This window comes from Dermacentor albipictus, chromosome 6, assembly GCF_038994185.2.
Source record: "Dermacentor albipictus isolate Rhodes 1998 colony chromosome 6, USDA_Dalb.pri_finalv2, whole genome shotgun sequence".
NCBI classification, from domain to species: Eukaryota; Metazoa; Arthropoda; class Arachnida; order Ixodida; family Ixodidae; genus Dermacentor; species Dermacentor albipictus.
Window position 1 is genome coordinate 123,006,273 of NC_091826.1, and position 12,590 is coordinate 123,018,862.

The following is a 12,590-nucleotide window of genomic DNA, read 5'->3' on the forward strand; positions in this document are numbered from 1 at the left end:
GGTGCTCTTGTTCAGTAGTCGGTATGATGTTTGCGTGTCTCATGCCGTGGGTACCTCGGCAGGTTGCATGCTGTTGATTCGCCAGTCTCTGGGAGCGATTGTGGAAAGAGTTGAGACTTGCGCTTTCGGTCGATGGATTGTCTGTGACATCACACTTGCTGGTGTGGAATTGCGTATTATCTGTATTTACGCACACACTAACACTGAAGAGAGGCGAAACCTTTTTGAGACAGTCGGCAACCATTGTGACACAGACCGTCTGCTTGTCTTACTTGGCGATTTCAACTGCGTAAGCATGGCACGCGACAAAACCAGTGCGACGCCCTACCGAGATGCGAGTACAGCCTGTTTAAGTGACATAATTGATCGCTGCCATCTAGAGGATGTTGGTGATTGTCTCGGATGTGGTTCTGGCGTTCGGTTTACCCATTACCAAGGAACGAGTCACGCGCGTCTGGATCGGGCGTACGTATCTGTTGAACTGATACCGTACTGCGGCGAATACAGCGTACAACCAGTGCCGTTCAGTGACCATTGTCTTGTTGTCTTCCATGTAGGTAAAAGAAAAGGAACGAGAAGCAAATTTGTGTGGGAAAACTGGAAACTTAAAGACAAGCTTCTAAACGATGATATCTTCGTGGATCGCGTTACGTCGGCGATACACGAACTGCCAATGGCGGACAACGAACTTCTGGGAGCGAAGTGGGAAAGATTTAAGCAGGCAATGAAAATGATGGCAATTGAACGATCGTGCGCTATAAAGCAAAAGCAAAGGCTGCAGGAAAACACGCTGAGAGATGACCTAAAGTTTTTGATAATGCAAGAAGGAAAGCAGCCAGGCACTTGCACCGAAGAAATGCGCACCGTCAAGCAGAAACTAGAGGCAATAGATACGGAGCGATATCGAGGAGCGTTCGTGAGAGCGAGGGCACAGCGGCTGATAGCGGGCGAAATGCCCACAAAACGTGCTCTCGGCTTGGAAAAAAGGCACGCCCGCAAGAATGACATACCAAAAATAGAGTGGAACGGTGTAATCTACGTAGACAAAGGAAATATAGAAAGGGCCTTTTATGAATACTACAGCGGGCTCTTTGGTTACACCAAAGTAAGAACCGAAGACTTCAAGACCCGTTTCCTCTCTTTAATGCCGCGGCTTAGTGATGATAGGAAAGAGCGGCTAGAACTGCCCATTTCAACAGAAGAAGTGCGGAAAGCCATAGAAGACCTCAACCCGGGAAAGTCCCCAGGACCAGACGGGCTAGTAGCACCGCTTTATAAGGCATTCAAAGATGATTTAGCACCGGTTTTGGCTACACTGTTTAATGAGGCTTATGACAAGGATATGCTTCCTCCATTTTTAACATCCCATACAATTTTAATACCAAAAAGCGAAGATGAAGCTAGACTGCGACAGGTTACCGCTTACCGACCCATATCCCTGACTAATGTAGACTACAAGATCTTCATGAAAATTCTGGCTAAAAGACTCCAAGCCGTGATGCAAGAATTAGTGGGACCACATCAGACCTGTGGTATCAAAGGTCGCACCATATATACCAACATACACACAGCCCGGTCCGTGCTCGAGTGTTGCGATGCTTTGCATGAAAGCATCGCAATGCTCCAGCTCGATTTAGAGAAAGCCTTCGACAGGGTGCCGCATGACCTCTTGTTCTCTGTTTTAGAGCACGTTAATGTTGGATCAGTCATCTGCCAAGGCGTAGCCATGGCGTACAGAGGATGCACGACGCGGTTGTTAGTAAATAAGGGGGTGGGAGCGCGCATCCAAGTGCAACGCTCTGTGCGTCAGGGTTGCCCCCTGTCACCATTGCTTTTTTGTTTGTATATTGAACCTTTTTGTTTGAGCGTTATTGAAAGCAACAGCGTTCATGGGTTTCGTTTGCATGCGGCGGAGGTCCGCATTCTCGCGTATGCTGATGACATTGCTGTATTCTGTGCTGACTACGAAAGCGTCCGTGTTGTGGTTCAAATTGTGAAAGACTTTTGTTCTGTGAGCGGGAGTGCTGTGAACTGGGCTAAGTGTTTGGGGTTCTGGCACGGCGACTGGCCCTTAACCCCAACGAATTTCGCAAACATGACTTGGACAGCAACCCCAGTAAAATATTTAGGAGTGCCGCTGGAGAATTATCGCGACAGTGAGCCATATTGGAAATGCCAAGTTGCTGAAATGCGTGAGAAGGCCGACAGGCTCAAAGGCTTCAGCTGGTCTATTTTCGCGCGTGCCACAATTTGTAACCTTTTTTTGTAACCAAGCTGTGGTATGTCTTGCAAGCAATTCATTGTTCTCGCGTCAATGTGCAGAAGCTGCACCGTGTATTTGCGGTTTTTGTGTGGGGAAGCACTTGGGAGCGGACACGACGCACCAATCTGTTTCACCGCGTCCGCTCTGGAGGACTAGGTTTGGCCCATCTATATCTGCGCCAGTTGGTTAACCGATTTATGTTTTTTCGTGACACGAATGACCCCTTTTTGCGAACTGTGTGTCAGGTTAGGTTGGGCAGGGTTTTGCCAAATTTGGTTGTTAGTTCGGAGAGTATGCAAGGGAGCATTTTTGGCTTCCTTAAAGAGGTGTACATGGCATGTCGCGTCTTGCAAGTGCGATTTTCGTTTGAATATTTGTCAGTGGTGTCGCGAAAGAAACTTTATAAGGACCTGTGTGAGGTCTTTCTTCCGGTACCGTTGTACAGGTCGTTGTACTGTGCAGGTCCATGGCAGTCAGTTCTAAAACGTGTGAAAAGAATGACTGTACCAGGCGGAGTTAAAAGTTTCTTCTTTAAGCTCCATACGAACACTCTTGAAGTCAAGACGTATTTGGAAGCGAAGGGTTTCTTTGTGCCTTGGGGAAATCATTGTTTCATATGCCGGAAGCCGGAAACTATCGAACATGTCTTCTTAGATTGTTGGGAAGCCTTTTTCTTTTGGGACATTCTCCAACGCACGATTAAAAAAGACTTACCGGTTGATGCTTTCGGAATTAGATTTCTGCCCGTCGAGAGTGAAGACGGGATTCCTTTTGACATGATTATGATATTGGGCCTGCACAGTATTTGGCGATCCAGGATGGCGGTCAGCCACGCAGACATTGATGCCAGGCCCATAAGACAGTATTTTTGTGAATCTGTTAGCAGAGCTATTGAAGGATACAAGATACAAGACCCAGTGCCTGAGTGGCTTCCAAGAATGGAAGCTTTGCTACACATGCGTGAATTTTAATCTCATCACGTAACCCCAAGTGAGGGTGACGTATTTTTAACATACGTGTTGTGTTCTTCGCGCGGACTGATTTTGTAAACTGACGTGTTGAAGTCGGCAATAAAAAAAAAAAACTCGTGGCTGAGTGGTAGCGTCTCCGTCTCACACTCCGGAGACCCTGGTTCGATTCCCACCTAGCCCATCTTGGAAGTTGCTTTTTATTTATGAAATGCCTGCCGTGATTTATTGCTCACGGTCAACGTCGCCGACGCCGACGACACCGGCTTTTCTGCGACACGAGCTCCTTAACGCTATCGCGTTAATAGAGACGTTTTGCTTGTACGCTATTCGGCAACCGGGAGCGGTTTTCCGGTTTAGCGGGGGCGCCAACCTGAGTGGCCAGATTGGTGGCGCCAGCTGGTGGCGTAAAGCTCAACCACACAAACACAGAGCTAATTACTATATTTTGCTTAGCTGCTGGCGTAAATTTTCGACAGTGGCGTAATCGTGTTCACAATTACGCCGCTGCCAAAAATTTACACGGGTGGCGAAGCAGGATATGGTGAGTTACTGCAGTTTTAGCTATGCGTTTGTCTGGTTGAGCTCTACAACACCAGGCGGCTTCACCGCTCACGTTTACGCCCCGACCATCCGGTAATCCGCCCAAACCGCTCCCGTTTACCGGAATAGCGTACAAGCTAAAGGTCTCTAGTATGCTCCGTCGTTTCCCTAGCTTTACCGCAGCAAGCACATGCTTCTTCCTTCTTCCTTCCGCGCCTCAGCCAACAGCGCCGCCCCGCGGCATCGGTGCGCTATGGGGTCACGTTTTCGCCGCCGGTATTCGCACCTCCCCTTCTAGCCACCCTAGCTATGGTGGCTAGAAGGGAGAGGTGACGCCAGCGCCCGCATATCCGCCGAGAAAACGCGATCCTCTCGTTCATACGCTAGATTATCTAGTAACGTTGGTTGCGAGCGTGTGCAGCTTCCAAGGCGGATTTAAAGTGGTGGCGAAGGCTGGGCCGAAAAGTGGTTTAGCGCGACTGCAGCACAACCAGGGGATGGGGGGCAAAACACTCATATAAAGAAATGATAAAGCTACAAAATTGGAATGTAATCTGCCAATAGAAAAAAAATATATTAGCACCTTGTTTTCTGAAAGAGGTAAGTCATTTTATTAAAACCTGGCAAATTTTGTATTTTTGCAACACTCTTGACCTGCCCCTATTCATGAGTGTGCGGTGCATTACAGCGCGTCTTTGCAGGCCTTGTTTCGATACCCGGCTAACCCGGCTACAGTGGCGGGAGCTTACGAAGCGATTTCTTATCGCCAGCTGTCTGCGATGGCGCGCCTGGTAAAGCGTATAAATTTAGCTCGCCGGTCTCAAAATGCTCCTTTTGCGAAGTTTTCGTCGTCCTTGCACGTCGCTTCTTTGTCACCGTTCGGTAAGATTTGCAGCCCGCTGCACCGCTGCGGCAGTTTTCTCGGTTTTGTCGTTTCCTTCGGCGTGCGGCCAGTGCGAAGTCTTTTTCCGTCTTTTCACGCTTCGCGCTCTTCTTTTGAAGCGCTTAGCGCTTCATTTCAAGATGAGCTTGCGGCATGTGAAGAAACGATGCTCCGTGGTACACTGCGACAGCGTGGATAGTACCATTGGTGTCACGCTACACCGATTCCCGCTGGACTTTCACAGGTGAGCTCTTGACAGTGTCGTCTGCTCTAGGTATGCGCGATAGCTTCGATATGGTTTCGCCGGGCTGTTCGCTCGTGTTTCATAGCTGTAACCCGTTCGTGCGTACTTGGCTTCATGTTTTCGGGGATATTTATGTACTACACTGCAGGGCACACACTTTCAGTGCTGAGGTGTGCGAAAGAGGCCCACATTTTTCTAATTTATAGTGAGTTTCATGCAGCTGACTATCACCAACGTGAACTTCACACCGGGCTCTCAGGAGCAACCACGTGCACGCTACTCACCGGGAGGCCAATTTAGAACAAGGTTTGCTACCTGACAGCTCTGAGTACGACATAGTTTAGTTTTGCAAAACCATGAAGCCAATTCGAGGATCCCCGCGCAACTGGGAGTATCGAAACTCAGCCTCGTGTATGTGCGCGGCTTTGAGGAGGCTTTAACTGGATTCGCTCAGCAGGAGTTATTGCCTACCTTGGTATTGCTGTCCTACATATACATGACTGTCAGGGTAATTTTAAACGCACTTCACTCTCGTCACTCGTTGAGCGTAGAAAAGCAGCTAGCCGCGTGGCATGAGGATGAGCGTTACTGCACTCTGGGGCGCAGAGAGCTTGGCGCGAGCATTTACTACCATAGTTCAGATGTAATGCAAGTATAATTTACTGCAGTTAGCAGTGACAGGAATAATGACGCATTGGCGTTTCGAGTATGCGTATTCCTTTTGGCGCAGTTGTATCTAACGTGCATGTTGCATCACGTCCTAGTGCCGAGCGTGGGCGCAGTTCTGCCGCAACGTCAGCTTGGAGAAGAAGGCGCCGTCGCAGCTACGAGAACTCAGGATTTGCTCGAGGCACTTCGAACCATCTGTGTATCTGCCGTCAGGAAGGCTGCGACACGATGCTTTGCCTACTCGAGCAAGCATTGCCGGTCATTTTTGTTATCAAACTTTTAAGGCATTCGCCGCTCTTGAAATGTCAGGTTTTGTGAAATGAAATTTTTCCTTTTTGTCGTAACCGTAAACAGTCTAGCGTCTTTTGCAAAACGAATTATGTATCTGTCTTGTGGCTTTAAAAATTACAGTAAATTTTTACCTGCACCCTGCTAAGCGAAAACGAAAGTGAAAGTATCGCTTTCACGTGAGCACATATAATTGTGTGTGTGTGTGTGTGTGTGTGTGTGTGTGTGTGTGTGTGTGTGTGTGTGTGTGTGTGTGTGTGTGTGTGTGTGTGTGTGTGTGTGTGTGTTTGTGTGATATTCGTTTTACGTCTCTTGCATGCAAGTTTAGCGATTCAACAGTTGTCAGTATTTGAATCAACTAGACGCTCACACAAGGGGGTGCTCCAGCCCTTTTATTTGTGTACTTTTTGTATGCCGTGCGACATTGTACAAGGCGTATTTTTCCGCTGTTGGGATCGAAACTTCTTTTCTCCTGGTATGCACTGTACACTGTATGTGAGGTTCGTGACAAATGTCCAACATAGCATAGAATTAGGTTTGTGCTTGTGGTAAGCTAATGGCACAAGCTTAGTAGGCGAAGGGTGCTCAAGCGAATTTCTAGGCACGGGTGCGGAAAAAGTACACTGACGGTGTGAATACTCTTGCCTGATATTTCCGGTAAAAAAAAAGGATAATGGAAGTGGGATATTTGGTAGTCTGGTATGGCAAAGGGCTCCAAAGGATCTTAACGTGAGTCTGTCAGTCTTCCGGTTCAGGCTGTTTGATGCCGCTAGCCACTTCAGCAACGGAAACCAGGCGACTCTACATGTTTTGCAGCAAGTGGGAGTTGAATCTTTCATATTCACCGTGAAACCTTGTCTCATGAACGGTCCCTGTCGTGTCCAGAGGGCATTCTCGTCCTTCCTTTGATAGCTCAAAAGAAGTGAGGGGGAAAAAAAGGGTGAGCCAAAAGGGTACTCCAGAACTTTGCTTTCTTGTATGCAGAGCTTCTTTTTTCACCTTCAGTCTTATCAGGATGCAATCTTATGCCGACTTGGGCAAGGTACGCTTGGTGAAAAGCTTCTCGAGATACAGGGTGTCTACCAAGTTGACATTTCCAAATTCCCTGAGTTTTCCAGGTTTCCCCCGAGTGCCATTGCAAATTTCCCTGAGTGATGCAGAACTATATTTTATGTCAAGACGGGCTGAAAACATGTCGCCTGATGCTGTCACTCCCTAATAGGTACATGAAAAAAATTTAAAAAGCGACTTAATTCAATTTGAATACTAAGGAGTAGTGTTTATGTTATTCAAAAAGAGAATAGGAGGCAGTGGTTAGTAAAATACACAGCAAATATAGTGTCTTCGAAAAACATTGCAATGGAGTCGGACATTCTCAAATACGAATAAAAAGGAGATGCATATAGAAGCAAATATTTTCGAATATGAGCTATTTCTATCAACTGATTGCAATCTCAGTGGTATGAGGCCCGAATTCTGTCACAATTGAGATTCTCTCTCAACAGCTCGTAAGTCAACCTCAACTGTTCTGAAATACTCTCAGCCCGCGCACAACGCCCGAGTGTTGTGTTTCACTGCTTTAAAGAGTCTATTTTGGTTTGGATGAGGGACACCTGCATCTCGGCATCAGCCAAAACTTTATTTTTTTGAGCTCAAGCTCCTTCAAAACTGCGGCAGCAGGCTTCCTTTCCCGTTCATTCCTCAATGCGTAGTTCATTTCTGTTCTTGTCCTCCTTCCACCACTCTTCGCCCCAAGGACCATTGGAAGCGTCTTGGTCAGTTGCACAGTCCACGACCGATTTTTCGAGCTCCCTAGGGGCCGCGAAAACGTCCGGAAAATCGGCCAGTTGCAAAAAAATAAATGCGTGTCATTTACTGCCCTTAGGGACTCAAACCGCCACAGGCACGTTCGACAACGCTCTGAAGGCCTGTCGCTACACATATTAGGCATATCGGCGCTCGTAATGTGACAGGAAATACCGGGTGCACGCGTGTATAATTAAGGAATACATACTGTACGTGTTCCGTGGCAATAGCCCCTTCCCACACTTGTTATGCTTCACTGCAATACTTTTGTGTATGCTTCACCAAGTAACATTTCTTTACAGAGGCGAAGCTGACTTTCAGGAACCGGCATTTTCTATGTCAATCGCGAGGATCACAAAGGCGGAGTCCATGCCATTGCTGACAGCAGCTAATTCTTTCAATAAAAAACTCGGCACCCAACGGCAAGAAGTTTCATAGTGAACGTCGAAGCAATTAGGCCTTGCGTTGCCGCGGTGGTGGCAACGGCTGCCAGCGGATCTGCGTGCAAGAGTGCCAGTTCGAGGTGGCGAAGTAATCAAAACGGCAGCCGTGGTGCCTTTGATTATTGCCGTTTCGGACCTGCCGTCACGGCAAAACGTCCGGAAAATCGGACGGTGAAGAGTTCTTGCGTCGGAAATTTCACACGTTCTGAAACGTTGACTCTATGGGGTACGTGACGGTGCCGCGAAGCCGTCCAAATTATCGGGAATCCGGAAAGTCAGTCATTGACTGTACGCTAGCAACTCCTCCAGCAGACGACAGGGCGTCAAAGACGATTCATTACGATTCCTGTCTGTTACTCGAGCCAGCATTATTGCGACTTTCGACCCTTTCAGTAAAATTGCCGCTAATTTTCCCTGATAGAGGCCCAAATTCCCTGAGTTTTCCCTGACTTTTTCCAGACTACTAAAAATCTCTGAGAATTCCCGGTTTTCCCGGTTTTCCCGGTTGGTAGACACCCTGAGATATTGTGTGCTCATGTGTTATGTATCAAAGCACGCACTGAACGATTATAGAAATGCACTAATAATTGTTTGTGTTGTTGCCTTTTACCTCAATATTCATGCTAGCGAAAGCCAATGTTTGTACAGGTTTTTATTTTTTGCGATAATTGCTTACGAATTCATTATTGTTGCATCTCATTGCGTAGGCCATAGGCTGACCTGCATAAATCTGTAAACAATATGGGGCACATTACTTGATTTGCGAGCTATCGTTGTTTGTGTGATAGGCGAATTTCGCACTCTTCAAAGTAAAACATAGCATATGAAAATTGCAAATGATTTACTGGTGCTCCACAGCTGCTGATGACATCAAACTAATGTGCCTAACGATTAAGGGTGGTAAACAGAATTTTATTTCATTGGATAAGCATTTTTCTTTCTAGAGTGATGACAATGTGAACCGCATGCTGTGGAAGCTATAGTTCTTTGGAAATTATTTACTATAAAGGTACTGAATTCTCTTTTCTCTCCGCAATAATGTTGCCAATTCAGACACCTCAAGCGAATGCAGCAGCGACATGGACTGTTCACAATCTCTGAGCGAAACTTCGGCATCAGTGCGCCGGGCTGGAGAACCACGTGAGCAGGGTTGTATGCATAACTGACATAAATCTTTTGAAAATGGTGACGACTGAAAGCTCATTGGACTGCTTCCTATGATATCTGCTGTCTCCGGTGAACCTGTTTCCAAGGGGTACGTCCAGAGTCGGCCGTCCCAGTCGCTGCTACTCTTCCAAGAAGGTGATTGTTATTTCGTATCTGCTCGAACAGCCTGAGGAGGTATGGCTCAGAAATATGCTACAATTCCTTGTCTGTGCGCTGTGCAGATGCCGATGGTGCCAGCCCTACTGGTTCTACGCTGAACCAAGCTTGTTCCCACGCCAGTGGCTTCATAATGGTTCAGTGCAAGTGTTAATTCCGCCTGTGGTGCTTAGTTATTATTTGTGCATTGTTGGGTTGCTGGCTTCCCTGTCAGAACTGTGCTGTCACTATATTTTGTTCTTTATATTCTGTGGGCGCAGCTGACCACACATATGCAGGACCAAGCACTGAAGCAAGCGCTTCATCTCTGGAACCTGGCACGACAGGGGTGGCCGCAACACTGTCAGCGAGTGCTGATCTGTCACCAGGAGCTCCGTTCAGCAGTCTGCCTCTTTCTTATGAAGGTTAGCAATTTTACAACGCTTTCGCAATATTGCGCACTTTTTGGTGCTACAGGACTACATGCAGCTATGACTAAACCCGACGTAGCAACTTATTGCTCTTCCGTCGACTCTGTACGTTGCAGGATCTTTCACCAGCCCCATCAATGAAAGGCGGCCACTGCAGAAACTTCGAGCCAAGCTCAGGCAGCTGCGTAACCGCAACAAGAGGCTGCAAGGACTGCTGCTTCAGCGCCGTCGCATGAAGACCACTGCCGAATTGGTAGATAGTCTGCGTGAGCATTTAACACCAGCTATTGCTGCTTTTGTTGAAGCTCAGTTAAAGATGCACAATGTCAGCAGGTTTGGCCGTCGATGGTGCAGCCAAAACAAAACCTTTGCTTTAGGTTTATACTTCCAGAGCCCAAAAGGTTACAGATATTGCAGGAAACTCCTGAAACTTCCATCTGTTAGGTCACTGCAGCTGTGGCTTGCACGCGTACCATTGAGGGTTGGATTTTATCCTGAAGTTTTTGATTTGATCGAGAAACGGGCAGCGTCTTTTCCACGGCAAGACAGGGCTTGCACCATAATTTTTGATGAAATGCATGTTTCAAAGGAGCTGTCGTACAATCCAGTGTCGGACAGATTTGAAGGCCTTGAAGAGTGCAGTGCAGCACAAGGTCCAAATCTTGCAAACAAGGCGCTTGTGTTCATGGCCAAAGGAATATGTACGCCGTGGAAGCAGCCTCTTGGCTACTTCTTTGCAGATAAGGCAGCGCCTGCAACTGTTCTGCATGACCTTCTCTTCAAATGACACAAAATGTTGGTTGGAGCTGGATTGCAGCCTGTGGCTGTGGTTTGTGATCAGGGGAACCAAAATGTTTCTCTGTTTTCGAAACTTGTGACCCCTGAAAAGCCGTACTTAAGTGTGAATGGTGAACCGCTTTTCTTTATTTTTGATCCACCGCATTTGCTCAAGTGCTTGCGCAATATGCTCTTCAAGTATGACTTCAGGGTAGGCAGTGACACAATTAAAAGCTCGTACATACGACAGGCTTATGAGAAGGATCGAGAAATGCAAATTCGGTCCATCCCAAAGTTGAGTGCCCGGCACTTTAATTTAACTTTTGCTTCGAAGATGTCTGTGAAACTCGCAGCACAGGTATTCAGCAATCATTGCACTGCTGCATTGTGCACATTGGTAACATTCCAACAGTTGCCATCAGAGGCTATCCACACAGCCAGATTTGTTGAGAGGATCTATAGACTCTTTGACAGTCTAAATACTTCACAGAAGCGAGGAAAGTCTCCGTATGCATCTGCAATTTGTGCAGGATCTGTGCATGAAGAGTGTATTGCAGTTTTCGAAAACATCGAAGTTCTAGGCTGTGTGCGGCAGCCTCTTTGCATCCGTGGCTTCTGCCAAACTATGAGGGCTGTGCTGCTGTTATGGAACCACCTGGCCTCTCGCTATGGTTTGACATACCTCCTTACCAGGCACCTGAACCAGGATGCACTTGAAAACACCTTTGCTATTGTTAGGTCGAAATCTGGATCGAACAGCAACTCGTCTTGCCGGCAGTTTCAAGCAGCATTTAGGCATCTTTTAGTTAGCAACTTTTCAAACTGTCGGAAAGCAGCAACTGCGCTGAAGACATGTCTAGCCTTCTAGCCACTCTCCCAGTTTGTTTATCTAAGTCTGCTCCTTCTCTCTGTACAGCTGCCACATCTTTGCCAGTTGCAGTAGAAGTTTTGCCATATGATTATCAGTCTCCAATACTAGAGAACAACATTGTCTATTTTGCTGGCTGGCTTGCCTACAAGTTTATGAATGATCACAGGTGTGTTACAGGGCCACATACGTGCGAGGTGAGGCTAGAAAATGCCGCCTTTGCCGATCAGAGCCAAGTTCTCTTGTACTTAAGTGTCAAAAATCCTGGAGAAGGTGACTTTGGGAGCCTGTCAGTTCCCACACCCTCGTTTGTAGCTTTCATCAATGCTTGCGAGCAGGTTTTTGTCGCATGTTGCTTCATGCCAAGGTAGAAAAATCGCTGACTGTGTGTGGTGATGACGTTTATGATGGTTTGTTTGCCCTGTTCGTCAGGGTGAGGCTGCATTGGCTTGCACGCAGAAAAAAATCTTGAACTGCACAGTCAAACTACTAAACGGAAAGCCACGAAGCAAGCACTGAGGCTAAGCAAATGAAAAGGATGCAATTCCCGAGCTGTTGGCTGAATATTTTGTGAAGTTGCAGGCTATTATGCAGCCTGTGCAACAAATCAGCTTAGTCTGGTTTAACGGTTGCAAAGGGTTTTTTTTCTGGTTCACAGCCTGGTTTTATTCTTTTATTTTTTACTTGTGTATTTTGATTTGCTAGGATGTGACGTGGTTGCTCACAGGGGCAGTGGTTTAACAATGTAGCATCTTTCATCGTTCATTCCACTATGTCACTCTTTTAGGGCACTTTTATGCCATGTACAGCCTGTTCAAGTGTCACCTATGTACTTGTGCAATATTGTCAGATAAAACGCCATACCGATAAAGCGAATGCCTCTGAAAGGAGACTTTCTAGGCAATGGATTAACCTAGTTTCCGTGGCGCTGGGATTAATTTTTCCACCTGCTCGCCCCCCCTGCAGTTCCGTGCTGGCAGGTATAATGAAATCAACCATTGTCATCATAACTACCACTCGGCACCACTGGCTACCAGGCCACCTTTTAGCAGGCTAGTTGCATCTCAGAGTTTTATGCGAAGCATATTACAAGAGCTCGACCCAG

General features: G+C 47.0%; 1 long non-coding RNA gene across 1 annotated transcript; it reads left to right on the forward strand.

Annotated features, from left to right (window-relative positions):
- The first annotated feature begins 4,526 nt into the window (after positions 1-4,526).
- Positions 4,527-9,531, forward strand: LOC139047114 (uncharacterized). Its single transcript, XR_011507043.1, has 3 exons — positions 4,527-4,901; positions 5,666-5,828; positions 9,161-9,531. It is a non-coding gene; the product is annotated as an uncharacterized lncRNA (long non-coding RNA).
- Positions 9,532-12,590: the final 3,059 nt, after the last annotated feature.